Here is a 6,424-nt window from a genome sequence, read left to right as displayed (position 1 = left end):
CCAATTATTTTAATGATTATTTAATTTGCACAATGGGCAAACTTAGGCAGGAAATGCCCACGACAAACAGTGAGCAATTATATTCATGCATTAAAAAAAGAATAATGACAAACCTCCTGGCATTGACAACTTAGATGGAAAGCTACTAAGGATGGTGGCTGACTCTATAGCCACTCCTATCTGTCATATTTTTAATCTGAGCCTAGAGGAAAGACTTTGTCCTCAGGCCTGAAGGGAAGCCAAAGTCATTCCGCTACCTAAGAGTGGTAAAGCAGCCTTTACTGGTTCTAACAGCAGACCAATCAGCTTCCTGCCAGCTCTTAGAAAAATTGTGTATGACCAAATACAATGCTATTTCTCTGTAAAGGTTCTTTTTTTACACCCCAATTTCATAGTATCCAATTGGTAGTTACAGTCTTGTCTCATCACTGCAACTCCCATACAGCCTTGGGAGAGGTGAAGGTCAAGAGCCATGCTTCCCCCGAAACACAACCCAACTAAGCCGCACTGCTTCTTGACACAATGCACAACCAACCCAGAAGCCAGCCACAACAATGTGTCAGAGGAAACACCTGGTCAACGTGCACTGCGCCCGGCCCAACACAGGAGTGCGCGATGAGACCAGGATATCCCTGCCGACCAAGCCCTCCCTAACCCGGACGACGCTGTGCCAGTTGTGCGCCGCCCCGTGGTCTCTTACCCAGAATCTCTAGTGGCACAGCTAGCACTGTGATGCAGTGCCTTAGACCACTGCGCCACCCGGGAGGCCCCTCTGTAAACAAATTAACAGACTTTTTGCATGCTTATAGACAATGACCTGCCACTGTCATGAAACAAAGCATGTGTGTCCATGTATGCTGATGATTAAACCATATACACATCAGCAACAACAGCTAATTAACTCACTGAAACCCTTAACAAAGAGTTGCGGTCTGTTTTGGAATGCGTGGACAATAATAAACTGGTCCTGAACATCTATTAAACTAAGAGCATTGTATTTGGTACAAATCATTCCCTAAGTTCTAGACCTCAACTGAATCTGGTAATGAATGGTATGGCTGTTGAACAAGTTGAGGAGACTAAATTACTTGGTGTTACCTAAGATTGTAAACTGTCATGGTCAAAACATATAGATTCAGTGGTTGTAGAGATGGGGAGAGGTCTGTCCGTAATAAAGAGATGCTCTGCTTTTTTGACACCACACTCCACAAAGCAAGTCCTTCAGGCTCTAGTTTGGTCTAATCTTGATTATTGTCCAGTCATATGGGCCAGTGCTGCAAGGAAAGACCTAGTTAAATTGCAGGTGTTCCAGAACAGAGCGGCACGTCTTGCTCTTCATTGTAATCAGAGGACTGATATAAATACTATGCTGCCAGTCTCTCCTGGATAAGAGTTGTGGAGAGACTGACTGTAATCAGAGGACTGATATAAATACTATGCTGTCAGTCTCTCCTGGATAAGAGTTGAGGAGAGACTGACTGTAATCAGAGGACTGATATAAATACTATGCTGCCAGTCTCTCCTGGATAAGAGTTGTGGAGAGACTGACTGTAATCAGAGGACTGATATAAATACTATGCTGCCAGTCTCTCCTGGATAAGAGTTGAGGAGAGACTGACTGTAATCAGAGGACTGATATAAATACTATGCTGCCAGTCTCTCCTGGATAAGAGTTGAGGAGAGACTGACTGCATCACTTCTTTTTTACAAGAAACAGTGTTGAAAATCCCAAATTGTTTAGTCAACTTACATACAGCTCTGACACACACACACTTACCCCACCAGACAGGCCACCAGGGGTCTTTTCACAGTCCCTAAATCCAGAACTAATTCAAGAAAGGGTACAGTATTATATAGAGCCTTATTGCATGGACTTTACTTCCATCTCACATTGCTCAAATAAACAGCAAACCTGGTTTCAAAAAACAGATAAAGCAACACCTCATGGCACAACGCCTCTCCCCTATTTGACCTACATAGTTTGTCCATTGATATTTAGGCTACGTGTGCCTTTTTAAAAATGTATGTAGTTCTGTCCTTGAGCTGTTGTTATCTATTAATGTTCTAGATTATGTTTCTTGTTCTGTGTGGAACCCCTTGAAGAATAGCTGCTATGGGGATCCTAATAAAATACCAAATACGGCCCTGGTCAAAAGTAGTGCACTATATAGGGTATAGTGGTTGTTTTCAACACTCTTCTAGAAGATTATCTAAAGTGAGATATTAAGGTCTTAAAATGGTGCCTGTTGAGATGAAAAGGTAGCCATGTTTAATATGGGATGATGTGTACCTTATGAAGAGGTGAGGGGAGGTTTAAACAACAACGCCCTTTAAGGGCCTGTGTTGGGTCGGGTTGTAGTGTTGTGAGGGGGTGATGTCTTGTAGTGTTGCAGAGTGTTAGTGGGAGTTTGTGTGGGGGGGTTCGGACAACCGTGTTTGGCTTTACACCTGACTCTCAGTCAGAGAAATGTATAAAATGGCGTGCCAGCTGTGAATGTCCAAGATGCAACCTTTTAGAAATGTCAACCCTTACATGTCCAGAAGCCAATATGTGAAGACTGCCACATCGTTATAGATTTTCCTGTTTCATTGTGTTAAACAATCTGACCGACTGTTTCAACAGTTTTCTGGACATGCAGAATGTAGTACAACTCTAGTAGAAGGTAGTACAACTCTAGTAGAAGGTAGTACAACTCTCGTAGAAGGTAGTACAACTCTAGTAGAAGGTAGTACAACTCTAGTAGAAGGTAGTACAACTCTAGTAGAAGGTAGTACAACTCTAGTAGAAGGTAGTACAACTCTAGTAGAAGGTAGTACAACGAAGGTAGTACAACTCTAGTAGAAGGTAGTACAACTCTAGTAGAAGGTAGTACAACTCTAGTAGAAGGTAGTACAACTCTAGTAGAAGGTAGTACAACTCTCGTAGAACGTAGTACAACTCTCGTAGAACGTAGTACAACTCTAGTAGAAGGTAGTACAACTCTAGTAGAAGGTAGTACAACTCTAGTAGAAGGTAGTACAACTCTAGTAGAAGGTAGTGCAACTCTAGTAGAAGGTAGTGCAACTCTAGTAGAAGGTAGTGCAACTCTAGTAGAAGGTAGTGGTTGAGAACTCTAGGTAGTGCAACTCTAGTAGAAGGTGTCACTCTAGTAGAAGGTTAACTAACTAGAAGGTAGTGCAACTCTAGTAGAAGGTAGTACAAGAGGTAGTGCACAGTAGAAGGTAGTCAATTTTAGAAGGTAGTCAACTCTAGTAGAAGGTAGCACTTACCAGAAGGTAGTACAACTCTAGTAGAAGGTAGTACAACTCTAGTAGAAGGTAGTACAACTCTAGTAGAAGGTAGTACAACTCTAGTCTGGTAGTGCAACTCTAGTAGAAGGTAGTCAACTCTCTGAAGGTACCCAACACTTAGTAGAAGGTAGTACAACTCTAGTAGGACAAATCTAGTAGAAGGTAGTACAACTCTAGTAGAAGGTAGTACAACTCTAGTAGAAGGTAGTACAACTCTAGTAGAAGGTAGTGCAACTCTAGTAGAAGGTAGTACAACTCTAGTAGAAGGTAGTACAACTCTAGTAGAAGGTAGTACAACTCTAGTAGAAGGTGATAGTAGAGGGTAGTACAACTCTAGTAGAAGGTAGTGCAACTCTAGTAGAAGGTAGTACAACTTTAGACTAGTGGTTGAACTGTCACTGTACAGGTTAATAACTGTAGATCTGTAGAACATGTACAAGAGTCACAATGCATCAATTTTATCGTCTCTCCGTAACCCAGCACTTACCAGTCTGTTGAACACAGTGGTCAGATCGTCTCTCCGTAACCCAGCACTTACCAGTCTGTAGGACACAGTGGTCAGATCGTCTCTGTAACCCAACACTTACCAGTCTGTAGGACACAGTGGGGCTGATGGACTGAATACAGACATCTGGGGCTGATGGACTGAATATAGACATCTGGGGTTGGACTGAATACAGACATCTGGGGCTGATGGACTGAATACAGACATCTGGGGCTGATGGTCTGAATACAGACATCTGGGGCTGATGGTCTGAATACAGACATCTGATGGTCTGAATACAGACATCTGGGGCTGATGGACTGAATACAGACATCTGGGGCTGATGGTCTGAATACAGACATCTGGGGCTGATGGTCTGAATACAGACATCTGGGGCTGATGGACTGAATACAGACATCTGGGGCTGATGGACTGAATACAGACATCTGGGGCTGATGGACTGAATACAGACATCTGGGGCTGATGGACTGAATACAGACATCTGGGGCTGATGGACTGAATACAGACATCTGGGGCTGATGGACTAGTATCTGGTCACATAAACATGCAGCAACATAATGCTTATCTACAACCATTACTACACCTGACGGCCGTGTCAGGTGTTCACAGCAGGACAAACCTTCTGCCTGTACCCCTCAGGGCTCAGCACTTCTAAGATTCACAGTACTACCACTACATTACACAACAGGACAAACCTTCTGCCTGTACCCCTCAGGGCTCAGCACTTCTAAGATTCACAGTACTACCACTACATTACACAACAGGACAAACCTTCTGCCTGTACCCCTCAGGGCTCAGCACTTCTAAGATTCACAGTACTACCACTACATTACACAACAGGACAAACCTTCTGCCTGTACCCCTCAGGGCTCAGCACTTCTAAGATTCACCACTACACCACTACACTACTACACTACTACACTACTACACTACTACACTACTACACTACTACACTACTACACTACTACACTACTACACTACTACACTACTACAGGACAAACCTTCTGCCTGTACCCCTCAGGGCTCAGCACTTCTAAGATTCACAGTAACCACTCTGGACTATTAAACTTAGTGATTAGTGATATCTTTATTTAACTAGGCAAGTCAGTTAAGAACTAATTCTTATTTTCAATGACAGCCTAGGAACAGTGGGTTAACTGCCTGTTCAGGGGCAGAACGACAGATTTGTACCTTGTCAGCTCGAGGGCTTGAACTTGCAACCTTCTGGTTCCTAGTCCAATGCTCTAACCACTAGGCTACCCTGCCGCCCCATCATCTTCACCTTCTTAGTCATGTGTTGTTATAATGGCTTACAAAGTAACACAGAATTCCTCACTTCCACCTCTTTACTGCAGAGTAACAGAGATTCTGAGTGGGGTAATCCTACATGAGGACAGTCTGTAGACCTGTGGACAGACAGGACTGTCTCCAGGAGGACAGTCTGTAGACCTGTGGACAGACAGGACTGTCTCCAGGAGGACAGTCTGTAGACCACTGGACAGACAGGACTGTCTCCAGGAGAACAGTCTGTAGACCTCTGGACAGACAGGACTGTCTCCAGGAGGACAGTCTGTAGACCTCTGGACAGACAGGACTGTCTCCAGGAGGACAGTCTTTAGACCTCTGGACAGACAGGACAGTCTCCAGGAGGACAGTCTGTAGACCTCTGGACAGACAGGACAGTCTCCAGGAGGACAGTCTGTAGACCTCTGGACAGACAGGACTGTCTCCAGGAGGACAGTCTGTAGACCTCTGGACAGACAGGACTGTCTCCAGGAGGACAGTCTGTAGACCTCTGGACAGACAGGACTGTCTCCAGGAGGACAGTCTGTAGACCTCTGGACAGACAGGACTGTCTCCAGGAGGACAGTCTGTAGACCTCTGGACAGACAGGACTGTCTCCAGGAGGACAGTCTGTAGACCTCTGGACAGACAGGACTGTCTCCAGGAGGACAGTCTGTAGACCAGACAGGACTGTCTGGACAGACAGGACTGTCTCCAGGAGGACAGTCTGTAGACGTCTGGACAGACAGGACTGTCTCCAGGAGGACAGTCTGTAGACGTCTGGACAGACAGGACTGTCTCCAGGAGGACAGTCTGTAGACCTCTGGACAGACAGGACTGTCTCCAGGAGGACAGTCTGTAGATGTCTGGACAGACAGGACTGTCTCCAGGAGGACAGTCTGTAGACCTCTGGACAGACAGGACTGTCTCCAGGAGGACAGTCTGTAGACCTCTGGACAGACAGGACTGTCTCTTCATGTCTAATGTCTCCATAGTGTAAGTGCTGTTTTAGCAGCTTGATGGAGAACGAATGAATAGCTGATATCATCTCACCTGAAATGTAGGCCTTAAAGGAAACAAGTCAGAAAAATGTTTTGTAATATGAAAATAACAGAGGCTTTCAAATACCTTGAATGGCACACTGTTCCCTATAGAGTGCACTACATGGCCCTGGTCTAAAGTAGTGCACTATATAGGGAATAGGGCTCTGGTCTATAGTAGTGCACTATATAAGGAATAGGGTCCTGGTCTAAAGTAGTGCACTATATAGGGAATAGGGCTCTGGTCTAAAGTAGTGCACTACATAGGGAATAGAGTGCCATAGGGTCCTGGTCTAAAGTCGTG

General features: G+C 44.8%; 1 long non-coding RNA gene across 1 annotated transcript; it reads left to right on the top strand.

The window, feature by feature from the left end:
* Positions 1-2,881: 2,881 nt before the first annotated feature.
* Positions 2,882-3,942, top strand: LOC124044304. Its single transcript, XR_006840469.1, has 4 exons — positions 2,882-3,097; positions 3,277-3,318; positions 3,454-3,600; positions 3,635-3,942. It is a non-coding gene; the product is annotated as an uncharacterized LOC124044304 (long non-coding RNA).
* The last annotated feature ends 2,482 nt before the right edge of the window (positions 3,943-6,424 follow it).

This window comes from Oncorhynchus gorbuscha, linkage group LG09, assembly GCF_021184085.1.
Source record: "Oncorhynchus gorbuscha isolate QuinsamMale2020 ecotype Even-year linkage group LG09, OgorEven_v1.0, whole genome shotgun sequence".
In the NCBI taxonomy this organism is placed as follows: Eukaryota; Metazoa; Chordata; class Actinopteri; order Salmoniformes; family Salmonidae; genus Oncorhynchus; species Oncorhynchus gorbuscha.
Note: the sequence above shows the minus strand (reverse complement) of the source record. Positions and strands in the feature narration are given on the sequence as shown.